This window comes from Cibotium barometz, chromosome 55 (assembly GCF_041138505.1).
Source record: "Cibotium barometz isolate CiBa-2024 chromosome 55, ASM4113850v1, whole genome shotgun sequence".
Classification (NCBI taxonomy): domain Eukaryota; kingdom Viridiplantae; phylum Streptophyta; class Polypodiopsida; order Cyatheales; family Cibotiaceae; genus Cibotium; species Cibotium barometz.
In genome coordinates this window covers 1,002,113-1,015,650 of record NC_141100.1, presented here as the reverse complement: position 1 = coordinate 1,015,650, position 13,538 = coordinate 1,002,113, and the positions used below count along the sequence as shown (strand labels likewise).

Below are 13,538 nucleotides of genomic sequence, written 5' to 3'. Positions count from 1 at the left end.
GTGTATAGTACACTCATGGTGACCCTTTTGTAGCCATACCTGCTCTGACAAACATGTGGCAATATCATTCCACAACTCAGGTCGACTTTTTATCAAATCAAGCAAAGGTAAGGTACAAGCCACTGGTGCTGACAAAATAGCTTGTACCATACTCATATCCTTCTCCTTTGTCAACCTTTTATGCATGGAGGGTATCCTCAAGGTTTGAGAACAGTTCTCATATTCTCCCAGATATGATGGTAAGGTTTTCATTGTATGCTTACTTCTAGGAGAAACAATTGTTTGAACTTCCTCCTGGATGCTCAGGTGTCTAAATTTGTTTTCCGTGCCTCTGGTAAAATCCACCTTAGAGAATGGAGGCGAATTAACAGAAGACATGTTCTCATTAATTTTCTCAGTTACTGCGGCCCACATTTCATTTGCCATGTCCTCATTAGCATCAATAACTTCATCATTGTATGGGAAGACAAGGCTAGGTGGTGGCAGAATTTCATCTTTCAATTGGGTGTCAATTGATGCAGACCTTACGCTATGAGCTTGTGAAATGAGCTCACTTTTCATTTCCCGACTTGACGACACTTCTGGTATAGTTTCTAATGTTGGCTTAAGAGAGGTTGGGCCCCGAGGAATAGGTGGTGGTGGTCCCTCAAGTATTGACTGAGCTTCCCTAATGAGTTGCTGGTGTACAGCTAAATTGATCTTCTCCTCACGAGGGTTTGGGTATTCTTGAAGCTTCTTGGGTAGTTCAGATAAGGCTGTAATGCGACTTTTATGAGCATCAATGATGGCCTCTAGAGTCTCATTCACTTTATCCACAAAAACAGAACCCCCAGAACTAACCTCAGTCGTACTAGCCTCATCTTGTTTAACACTAGGCTCAGGTTGAGGTTGATGTTCCTCACGCACTTCCTGGGATGTAAAAGTTTTATCCCGTATGTTTTGTTTAGAGGTCTCCTGAGAACTAGTGGATGTACTTTTAGTTTGTTTGTTTCGGTTCTTCTTCCTCCGAGTGGTTTTTTTTCTACTAGACTGTAGGGTCTTGTCCACTAGATTTGTCTTTGCATCCCTAGTTCGAGGTGTCTCATCAGTTTGCATTTCTGCATTTCGTGTTTGTGATCTAGTCATGACTCTAAGTGGCACGACATCCTCATTCTCAGATGAAGGTGGAAATGGAACTGCCCCTACAAGGTTGAGTGAAACCTTTGGTTGAGAGGTGCCTTCCTCATGTGGTTTCAGCAGACAGTCTTTTGGGAAGTGTTCTACACAACACCCTAGACAATATCTTTCAATTGGTGGAAACTGTTGTACTGTTGTATTGGATCGAGATGCTTGCCTAGAGCGATGTGGACAATCACGAGCCCAATGGGGTTCTCCGCACTCATAACAGGGGCCCATTGGTTTGGCCTCTACTTTCCTTGGCTACCATTGACCTGAGGGGCCTGGAGTCCTAGGTTGGTAGCCGCCTAGCAACATTAAAGAGTTTTGTTCCCCTGGTTGAGTCTCCAGTGCTGGGCTTGGGTATACGGGACTTTCAAAAATATTTTCTTTGGATGAATATGATACATATTCTTCCTCCACATAGCCTGGGTTTACCAATTCTCTACACATATTTGAATTGTCGTAGTCGACAACCCTCACAGGAGCAGTCCCTGGAGCAGGAGGTTGAGCACCAAGAACAGGTCGTGCTTGTTCTTGTGTCATCGGTGGCTTACGTTCAAAACTAGTATACTGTTGATACATTTGTGGAGCCACTCCACCCCTCGGCTGCTCACGTTCCTGTCTCATTCTCGCAATGCGAGTACAATCCTGTGTGGTATGGGTAAAGTTCCAAGCACAGGCTTGGCACCACTTCTTTGTGGGTTGGTTTGTGACTAGAGGAGAAAAGGTATTACAGTCCTCTGTTTTATGGTCACCGCCACATGCTCCACAAAGATGAGGACCTGTAGGAAGCACACTCCTCATTCTCTGCTGCTGTTGTTGTGGCTGCATGGGTGGATGATAGGTTTGTCCTAATCTCCTTAGCACTAGGTTGGCTATCTAGTCAGGATTTACTAGCGCGTTAGACCCTGAACTTTGGTCATCACCCCATTGATTTCTAGGTTTCACCTCTGGGCCAGAACCATCTTGGAACTTGAAGTTATCGGTGAAATCCATAGCATCATGGCAACACTCATTGAAACTTGTATGCTTCTTTGCATAGAGATGTGTATGCAGTGTCGAATTTTTGAGGCCTTTTAAGAAGAGAGAAATTAATCGACTTTGGGCGGTCGACTTTGGGCGGGCTTCTCATCTTCTGGGCAACGATTAATGTACTGCTTCATTCTATTTACACAGTCTCTAACACTCTCATTCTCACCTTGCTTGAAAGAGTAGATGTGTGCTACCGTGTCATGTTGAATTCCCATCAAGGAAAAAGCTGCAAAGAATCGCTCTTCCAAAACTCGTAAAGAAGTTTTGTCAGAAGCTTCTAATGCCTGAAACCAAGCAAGGGCTTTTCCTTCAAGAGTGAGTCCAAACCCTTCTATTTGAGTATGCTTATCAGCAACTTGCTCAGCTCGAACTGCTTGCCTAAAAGCTGCTACATGATCGTATGGATCTCCTGACCCTTCATACTTCTTAACCAATTTCTGAAGAGTTGATGGCCTTACTTGTCGTGAATACTCATCGTAGGGCCTACGGCCTCTCATTCTTAGTGGGAATTGTTCCTCTCGTTGGAAAGATGGTCCACATGTTTCCAAAATTGGTGTGGGTACCCTATTACCAGCCTCACCAAACCCCTCCAAAGATCTTGTCGCCCTCATTTCAGGAGGTGCATTTATAGGAGGCCGAGTTGGCTCCCCTATCCTCCGATTGTTATAATGAGAAAGATGTTGTTGTGGTGTGACCGGTGGTCGCACATTTGGTGTAGGACAATATCTTGGTGCTAGAGTTGGGCTACTAGCAGTGGTCCACTTAGATGTTGAAGGTCCCTCTCTAGTGAACTCTCGTAGGGGAGGAGCAACAGTTTCTCCAAGAAAGGCTGTCTCTCCTGGTTTGGCTGTATTTGTTGAGAACACTTCCATAAATAATGGTTGTCCTTTCCACGTGAGTTCCCTAATCTCTTTCCAATCTAAGGTTTGGTATTCATTGGCCCATTTATCAACTATTCTGTTCATGTGTCCTGCGAGCTTCTCAACTACCACCACATGAGCTAGAGGAAGATCTAGCTGTGGCAATTTAGTCGTGGCATAATATCCCTCTAACGAGTCCTTATAGACCTCTTGAAGTGGGCCATCCTGTAAGACCTTTGTCACAGGAATTTGTCGTACAAACTCCCATTGGCTTTCAGCCCCCTGATCCAGTTTACTCTTGCCTTTCCTATCCCTTTCCAAATTTAGATCTACAAGGAGTAAATCATCTATGGATGGCTTTGAGGACTGGGCATTGGATGGTCCAGGTATGTCCGGCTCAATGAGCCAGTCATTTCTAAACTCCCTTGCTCTGGAAAGTTCTGATAAGTCTAAGAACTCGGTTTTAGAGAGCTCCCCTAATTTGTCTACCTTTTTTGGATGGTAGGTGACTTCGTAGCGAACACCATCTCCACCCATATACATGTTACCCTGGTCATTGACTAGAGGTGCTCTATCAAGTTCTGAGAAAAAGTCGGCGATCTTAACAAGATACCGTTGTTGTGGGTCCCTAAAGATCTCAGCTCCTTGAGCATTTGTGTAGACATATTGGAGTCTCAGATTGAGTGTTAACCCCATGGTGTCGGCTTCAAATGGATTAAAGGATCTTGTGGGTGTTCTATTTGGGGCTACGGGATGACTATTTGTCGGTCCTAGATTGTCCATGGACAATGAACTAGTTGTTCTAGAGGAAAGGGTATCGGATTGGGATTCAGAAAGGGTTTCAGCAATATCTGCCAAATTTCCTACCGATTGGGTCCCACTTTCTTGCGCAGGTACTCTAGAAGGTGCCCTAGGTCCTATGGCAGAATCTACACGACGTCCCGACCGCAAGTGCATAAGGTCAAAATTTTTTTTTGGGTTTTTTTTATGTGTTTTTGTTTTGTTTTGGTTTTGGTTTTTGTGTTTTGTTTTTTTTAATAGAAATATATATATATATATATATATATATATATATGAATATATATATATATATATTTTTCACCCTACCTAACCACTAAAGGCAACTAAAAAGAATATGTGTAGTGTACTATCTACCCTATTTTTTTTTATTATTTGTTTTTTAAATGTTTTTTTAATGATTTTATGTTTTTAAGATTTTTACCTTTTTTTAAATTTACACAAAAATTATGAATCACACTAAAAAATACTAATTATGCACAAAGTTACAAAAATTAAAAAATGCAGGTTAAACTAATTATGCAAAAAATTAAAGAATGAAGAATTACAAATTATGCAAAAAAGTAGACTCCTAAAAAATCAAAAAATTTTCTTTTGTCTTCTTTTGTTTGTTTTTATTTTTATTTTATTTTATTTTATTTTAAATAAATTTTGTGCCAAAAAATATGAGTTTACTAATTATGCATCATTTACATACTTCTAAAAAAAATAAAAAATAAAAAATGCAAGCTACCTTAACTATGCAAAAATTTAAATGATGAACAATGGTTTCAAAATACAAAAATAAAAATTGTTTTTTCTTCTTCTTCTTCCTTTTTTTTTTTGGTTTTGTTTTGTTTTTGTTTTTGTCTTTTTTTTTCAATAACAAAAAGTTAAAACAATGCAAATCACTCTAATTATGCTAAAAATTACAGAAATAAAAAATAAAAAATATGCAAACAATATGGACTCCTAAAAATAATAATAATAATAATAATAAATTTATTTTTATTTTTATTTTTTTTATTTTTTTAAATGTCTTTTTCTCAATTTAATTATTTTTCTTTTTTTTCTTTTTCTTTTTTAATCTCTTTTTTTTAATAAAAAAAATATTATTTTTTTGTTTTTTATTTAAAAATACAAAAAAACATTGAAAAAAATAAAAAATAAAAAAAAAATAAAAAATCCACTAACCTTAGCCGCCGCTCGCCGGATTTTTCGCTGCTCCACGTGCCTCCTCACCGCTTCGTCTTCCTCGCCTTCTTCTACACAGCTCTGCTGCTGCTGTGCAGCCAACTGCCGGTCTTCTTCGTCTCCTTCCTCTCAGCTGCCTTCGCCCGTTTGCTTGCCTCTCCACTAGCCAGCAGTCGACAGCCTTGCTTTCCACATGGCCGTCCTCGCCCGTCTTTCTCTGCCCGCCCAGTCGACCAGCTGCCACGTCAACAAACAGAATGATATATATATCAAATAGAGTCCTTGAGCAAGCCTAGCCTTCCTAGTTGTAGCTCCCAACCATGACGCCTCCCTCGTCGTCTCTGTGCATATTGGTTTTGACTATATCTGTTTTGGGGGCTCCTGCAATGGCTTCATATTATGGGGGTGGAAGCTCTGATGAGAGTGGGTGGAGCAATGCACACGCCACTTTCTATGGTGGCAGCGACGCGTCTGGTACCATGGGTGGCGCTTGTGGCTATGGAGATCTCTACCCGTCCGGCTATGGCACCAACACAGCTGCTCTGAGCACGGCCATCTTCAACGGAGGGTTGAGCTGCGGCGCCTGCTTTGAGATCAAATGCGACTCGTCTGCCGATCCCAAGTGGTGTCTAAGTGACCGGTCGGTGGTAGTGACGGCCACCAATTTCTGTCCACCCAACAAACAGAATGATATATATATATATATATTTTTAAAGCCGCCTCTATTCTCCTTTCAGCCGGCTTTCAACTGCTGTCCTTCGCCTGTCTACAGTAGAGTACATATATAAAGAAATAAATATATAGATATATATATATATATATTTCTTTTTCTTCACTGCGCCCTATGAAGACGCCTCCTCACACAATAACAAATCAAAACAATAAAAGAAAGCCGCTTCCACTACTTCCTATCTACCTCTCGCCAACTTGCAACAAAAATACAAAAACAGAAAGTACTTAAACGGGATTACTCAACCGCAATGGGGTTTAAATTTTTTTCTTGCTTCTCATAAAAAAAAACGAAAATACACAAGGCGCCCTTGAGATCACACACTCAATGCCCTAAACCTCAAAACAAAAAGAATTAGTGGTAGTAATGCAAGCTTCTCAACCGGTTTTGAGTCTTCTCCCCGGCAGCGGCGCCAATGGAGAGACGGAATAACTCTCTCACTTGTAGCAAGAGTAGTATGATCCACACTTAGCTCAATCCAATGGGATTTGCATCCCTTTCGGAGCTAGGGATTCAACCCGTACCGGTGCACAAAAGCTTATCCATTTGATGGAGAGAATGCTAAGAAAACTACTACTATTGACATAGACTCAACACACACTCAAGCTCAATCTTGCTATTGCTCAACTCCACATTCCATTCATCCATACATCCAAACAAGAAGAAAGCCTAGCTATTGCTTACACAAGATCAAGCATTCTTCATTCTCAAATAATCATTTCCCTAGCATGCACACAACTCTTGAAGCTATCAATAAGAAACATGCATACTAGAGAATTGACAAAAGAAGAGAGACAAATATCAACTCATTGCATTGAATTAACAAAAGAATAGAACTTACAACAATGTAGATGGGGAGTGAGAAGAGCTTGCACCTCTATGGAAGAAGAGGGAGAGCTAGTCTCAAGAGAGCTCAAACATGAGTTTGCCCAATGTGTCCATGCTCTCAAATGAGCCACCTTTCATACAAAAATTCTAGAACTCTCAAAAGTTCCCATGTGGGATTATTGTGAAGCCCTCTCCCACACATACATCTACAAAGTGGAACTCTTTACAAGAGCCCTAAGTATCTTTTTTGTTGCATCCTTGTATTAATCTTCAACAGAGCTTCGTAAAGATCTAGCTCGAAAGCTAATCAAAGAATGCGAACCCTATTGCCTGATAGGTGGGACTCTTTATAAAAGAGGAAAGGATGACGTTCTTAGGCGTTGTGCCCGAGAGGATGAGTATCTATACATTTTGCAAGAGGCACATATGGGCGTAGCCGGTGGTCACTTCTCAGGAGACTTAACTGCGCGAAAGATCTTACAATCAGGGTATTGGTGGCCCACTATGTTCCAAGATGCATCACTCTTTGTGAAGGGTTGCGATGAATGCCAACGATATAAGAAACCCCAGAGGAAAGATCAGATGCCCCTACATCCAATCAAAGTAAACCAACCATTTGAAAAGTGGGGTTTAGACTTTGTAGGTCCAATTAGTCCAGCGGCCCGAAACACACAATCTCGCTATATTATTGTGGCCACTGACTATATGACCAAATGGGCTGAAGCGAAAGCGACACGTAAGGCAGATGCGAGGACAACAGCCAAGTTCCTCTTTGAAAATATAATCACACGATTCGGTTGTCCTTTTGAACTCGTGAGCGACAATGGTACGCATTTTATAAATGAAGTGATTAAGGAGCTCACAACAAATTTCATGATATCCCATCATAAATCTACTCCTTATTATCCGCAAGCGAATGGCCAAGCCAAGAGTACAAACAAGACATTAATCTCTGTTCTGACAAAGACTGTTGAAGCTCATCGCACGGATTGGGATCTAAAGCTTATAATAGCTTTATGGGCCTATCGTACTGCGTACAAAGTGGCTATTAATTGCACACCATTCAAAATGGTATATGGCCAAGAAGCAGTCATGCCGTGGGAATTTGTCATTCCAAGTCTTCGTATTGCTACTCAAGAGGGTTGGGATGGTAATCCCTTAGCAGAGCGTCTGTATATCCTTGAGCGGCTAAATGAAGAAAGACAATTGGCTGTGTACAATGCCCTTGTGGAGAAGGATAGAAGGAAAAAATGGTTTGATCGCCATCTAAAGGACAAGGACATCAAGGTTGGGGATAAAGTCCTGATGTATGGAGTGCGAAACGAAAAGAAAAAGCTCAAATATGCTGGTAAGGGACCGTATAGAGTATGTGAAATTACCCCACAAGGTACCATCAGAGTGGAGACTCTCGACGGAGTTGAAACCATTGGATTCCTTAATGGGAGTAAATTCAAAAGATACTATGACCCCCTGAGCCAAGAGGAGTTACATGCAATCTATCAAAAGAAGGCAGCTAAAGAACAAGCTGAGCTTAAAAAGATACAAGCGAGAGTCGAAGCCAAAGAACGTCAACAGCGTGCTAGGCGACAACGAGAAGCCAACTTGGGAATTACGCAAGTATTTTTCGAGGAAGCAGAGGAGGATGCACTGGAATCTGACCCACCTCTAAGATACCCAATTGAGTTACAGAGTCCTTACGGGGAGGTGCTGTATAATGCATTATTGGATACAGGAGCTCAACACAATTTGCTATCATATGGCGTGTGGTGTCAACTGGGAAACCCACCTTTATCCAAGAGTCCTATCCAAGTTCAAGGAATCAACAAGAAGAAAACCCATGTCTCAGGAATTCTGCACACTCCGGTTGCTTATCACAAGGGAACCATAATTCAAAGCTTTTTGGTTATGCCTGCTGGTACCATGGAAGGGACTGTAATCTTAGGGCGCAAATGGATGATGGCCACCAAGTGCAATATCGATTGGGCAACCAGACAAGTCACAACGCAAGAACCAACACTAGGTCGGACCGCTCAAAATCCCGCTCCTAAGCCATCGACTCTGGACAAAATGCTGGATAACGAAAAATCACAAAGTCCAGTGGTGGCAAAACCATCTTCGATTGTTGGCCACCCCTCTAACGCTTCAACGCTAAGAGTGGAAATAGGCAAGGTGGTCCCTAAAGCTTCGCTTACTATGCCAAAGAGTACATACAAATGGGTCCCCAAAGCTTCGTTAACAGCTACTTCCCCTGCTCAATCTCGTTTAGCCACCAAGAAGCCTCGTAAAAAGAAAGCAGCTACCCACCCGAGAAAGGGCAATGTAACATCACGATGGATCCCTAAAAAATTATTAGTAGCCCAAGGGTACTACGAGGGGAATGACCAGATTTGGGTCCCTAAACATAAGTTGAATCCCTCTACATCACCTATAAAACCTTGCAAACCAATTGTTGCCACCCCAATGACAATTCAAGACCGTGGTAAGGGAAAGGTAATAGAGTGCTCCACACCACTTCTTCCAGAGTTAGTTTGGATTCCCAAACGATATCAATCATTACCACCTAGCTCAGGAAGGGGGGAGCCACATGAAGCTTCTAGCTCCTCATGCCAGGCACACACTCATATAGAAGTTTCTACATGCTCTGCACCTACTCTTGTCAACACCCAACAAAAAACCGATGAGTCTACGTCTCCCCTTGTAATAGTATCGTCGGAAACCATTTCCTCCATTCGTCAATGGGAGCGTACACTACCATCTTTGCAATTGGATGTGGCCACAAGGATCATAAAAAGCTATCTGCCCACATCACAACCTATGACCCGCTGGACAAATTGGTTCCAAGAGGCTGCAACATCATTGCAAATAATATGATCTACCCAAGGAAAGGGGGAGCATGTACTCACGCTCGAAATTCTATTGCTTCCTCCTTAACCTTCTCCCCTGACCATGTAATTGCCAAATTCAAGGGGATGTATATATATAGCTTCATACATAGAAAAGAAAAGAGAAAAACAAAAATAGTAAAAAGAGCAAGAGCACAAAAACAAGAGAAATATCCGTATACAATCAAGAACTAGATTGACCTGTCATAAACCTACTGATGCTATATCTGTGTTTGCAGATATGGCAGATGCCCGATCATCATACACTTCATCCACTCCTACCTTTGGTGAGAGGTATCATCTGTACCTTTCTCAGATATTCCACATGTGCTATCCTGTAATTGAAACTGAATGGGATCATATAGATGTACTAGCCAGAGAGGAAAATGTTGAAGAATTAGAATGGCTAATTTGCCTATTGATGACCATGACTGACCCCTACTCCGTAGAGGGCATATCCCCGATAGCCCAATGCTTTCCTTTTCCACAAGACGACTATCCTCGCATGGTTACATTTTTGATGAGTTTATGTGGATGGGAAAATGAAAAGGAAATATCTGACAATGATGAATGGACGGATGAAACTCATGGCACTACTGAGGTTGGCTTTATTTGTTTGGATGATGCGGATAGAGGCTTAGCCTTAGGGCTAGAGCCAGGACTCTACAACATCCTCTTACCGTATCCTCAGTAGTAGTGTGGTGACTGGTAGGTAGGTTAGTGTTTTTAAGTTTTTTCTAGTTTAGATTCCTTAAACAAGTCTTGAAATTTTCACACTGATGTGCCTCTCGAGGTATAGTGCTTGTTAGTTGATTGTACAGGTTAAAAAAGTTTGAGGTGGGTTCGCTTTCAAGTCCTGAGACTGCCGCAATGTTCATCAAAATATATCTACATCAAATTGCAAGCTGTCTCATCGAATCAAGGAGATCTCCAATTACAGGTGTAATTCTTCCATACCCACTCTCTTTCGTTTTTACTGTTCAATCAATTGCATAAACTATAATGCATGACCACATGGAAATTGTCAATGTACTACTTAGTTTTTGAAGTTGCTTGCATGCTAGTGTAAATCATTAATGAGCTTAACTTTATTGGAAATATTCCTAGGCAGCATGACGTCTTTAGTTAACCTTGGAATACGATTGTCTTAGGTCTAGGGTCAAACCATCTTAATGTTTGACACCTGGCCATGTGTGTGTTGACCTCTAGGACATAGCTATTACCCCTTTGTCGAAAGGATGCAAGACAAATTATAGTTCAGGAGCGAAGATCAAAAGAAATAGATTATAAAAAAAAAGCCTACAATAAATGGCAATACAAGTCTATGATGTGCTTTAATGTTGGCCTATCGCCTTATTGATACTTGGTAGGCGAGGAGTATTCTACTCCAGAACGATGCCTTGGTTGGTAGGGGGTAGCCTTGCCTAAAGTAAGCTAATAGATTCCTGGATAATGCCTTGTGTTAAACATGGTACCAGGATCGATGTTAGTTTTGCCTTAGGAAGGTCGCCATTGTGTGTAAAAATTGTCACGTGTATTTTTTTAAAAAAAAAGAAGGCAAAAAGCTCCTGTAACTCTAATGTTTCTTGTGTCCCAAGGCTTATGGTATTAACTTGTTCTTAGAGTAGACACAGTGTGGTCATCTGTTTATTTATTAAGCTTGGTTATTTTCCTTGACTTAGGCCAGTTATAAACCTTGATTAACCTTTGACACCTTGCTTACTCTTGATTTACTTTCAATAATTTTAAACACCTGTTAATTTGCTACACTAGCTCATTCATGTAACCCTTAAACTAAGTTCTCATAGCAACATCCATTGTGGTCTAACATGCTTGAATTTATACACTTTATATCTTTTGAATTCCAGCATACTTTCACTCTACTTCCCTGTTTTGCAGACGGTCAACAACAGCCCTCTCGAGCTTACCATACCATAGCTTCCGAGGACGGAATCTATATCAGGAAGGGGGGCATGTTAACCCATGACGGACATTGAGACGTACTATGTTTTACGTCATTTATTTAAATATTCTGAGTCATGGGCCGGGCTTGTCGGCACCATATGTTAAGGATGAAGGGATTGGGTGATTGCCGATGAGAGGTGCACCTTGAATATTAGTAGGATAAGGGTTAGGATCGGCCGGCCATGTATGGGCGCCCAAGTGTGAACGGCCAAGTCACCTATAAGAGTCAAATGTAACCCTAAAATCCTCATTCTCATGTGTTGTGAATACAAGAGTGCTCTTGCCTTATCTCTTTGGTTTCCTTCTCCTGCGTGTGTGAGAGAGAGAGAGAGAGAGTGAGAGAGCGATCGAGCACTGTGTAGCGGCACGGCGGCGGAGAGGCGGTAGAGCGGCGACGGTGGCTCCTCCTTCACGGTTGCGACGCGGGAATCCTTCAAGGCGGCGGTTGAGCGGTGTGAGTGACACACCCTTTGGCATTCTGTTTGAGCTTCCTTCCCTGGTTGTATGCTTGCAGCCATTCGTGGCTCGCATACGGTGTCCGGCAAGTCCCCAGCTATACAACCTGTGCGGCAAAAGCGCACATTACATTAGCAAGTGGACCCCTACTAGGGCACACACTATTAGCAAAAGGCTTAGTAGTAGATCCCGCTAAGATAGAAGCGATTGTAAAACTGTCACCACCAAGGAATATCAAAGAATTGGCAAGATCCTTCGGACACATTAACTGGCATAGCAGATCCTTGAGGCATTGGAAAATGTGGTAACATCACTATACTATTTGACTGTGAAAGTTGTGAAGTATGTTTGGTCAAAGAGGTGTCAAGAGGCATTTTGAATTTGAGGAGAATGCTTGCAACACCAATAATTCAACCAAATTTTGATCTGATGTTGCATGTATTTGCGGATGCATCTCATGTAGCCACTAGAAGTGCTTTGATGCAAGAATCCCAAGCAGACCTATGTATTATTATGTAAGCTAAAGACTGTCTAAAGTAGAAAGGAGCCATTTCACAAAGGAGAAAACGGCATTGGGAATTATTTATTCAATTAAGAAGTTCAGACCTATGTATTATTATGTAAGCTAAAGACTGTCTAAAGTAGAAAGGAGCCATTTCACAAAGGAGAAAACGGCATTGGGAATTATTTATTCAATTAAGAAGTTCAGACACTACTTGTTTTGCGAGTAACACTTTTGAATTTCATGTGGATGATAAACCATAGATTTACCTGGTCAATAAACCAGATTTGGTAGGAAAACTTGGTTAATAAACCAGATTTGGTAGGAAAACTTGGTTAATAAACCAGATTTGGTAGGAAAACTTGGTTAATAAACTAGATTTGGCAAGAAAACTTACCAAATGGATGCTATTTCAAGAATTCAACTTCACCATCAAACACACTCCTAGGAGAATGAACATGTAGTAGCTAAATTTTTATCAAGATTAGAATCTTGAGAGAAGCCCAACTAGTGTGGAAGATGACTTTCCACATGCACAACTACTTATGACAGCCGATGTGAGTTGAAATGCTACTGTTCCTAATAAATGTGACTTTTTGGGTTACAGGCTCTTGGAAACAACAAATCATTCATGGTAGTTAGTCAATTATATAAGATAGGCAATCGATCATGTGTTCTAGACCATGAGCAATAAGCGTAGGTACTAGTAGAAGCATATAAGGAGTTAGTGGAGGACATTTTTTTAGAGAAGCCACACACCAAAAGTGTTCTAGATAGGATTCTGGTGTGGCCAACATCAATGAAGGATACATACAGCTTTGCAAAAGAGTGCGATACTTGTTAGAGACTGAGGAAGAAAAATGTATTAGCAGACTGAATGCCACACAACCCAATTTGCCTCTTTAGCCTTTCGAGAAACAAGGATTCGGTGTTGTTGTACCATTCAAACCAACAACTCAGTAAATAGGCAGCAAGTTCATTCTGGTGGTGAAAACAGACTACTGTACTATAAGTGTGGGTGGAGTACAAAGCAATGAGGAATCATAAAGCCACATTAATATAGCAAAACTCCTCTATAAAGTGATCATGACTAGATTTAAATATCCAATGAAGTTTATGAGTGATTTGAGAGAGAGCAGATAGACAAGAAATTA

At 41.2% G+C, this 13,538-nt stretch overlaps 1 pseudogene; it reads left to right on the top strand.

Annotated features, from left to right (window-relative positions):
- Window positions 1–5,341: 5,341 nt before the first annotated feature.
- LOC147607237 (expansin-A1 pseudogene) lies at window positions 5,342–13,022 on the top strand (annotated as a pseudogene).
- The last annotated feature ends 516 nt before the right edge of the window (window positions 13,023–13,538 follow it).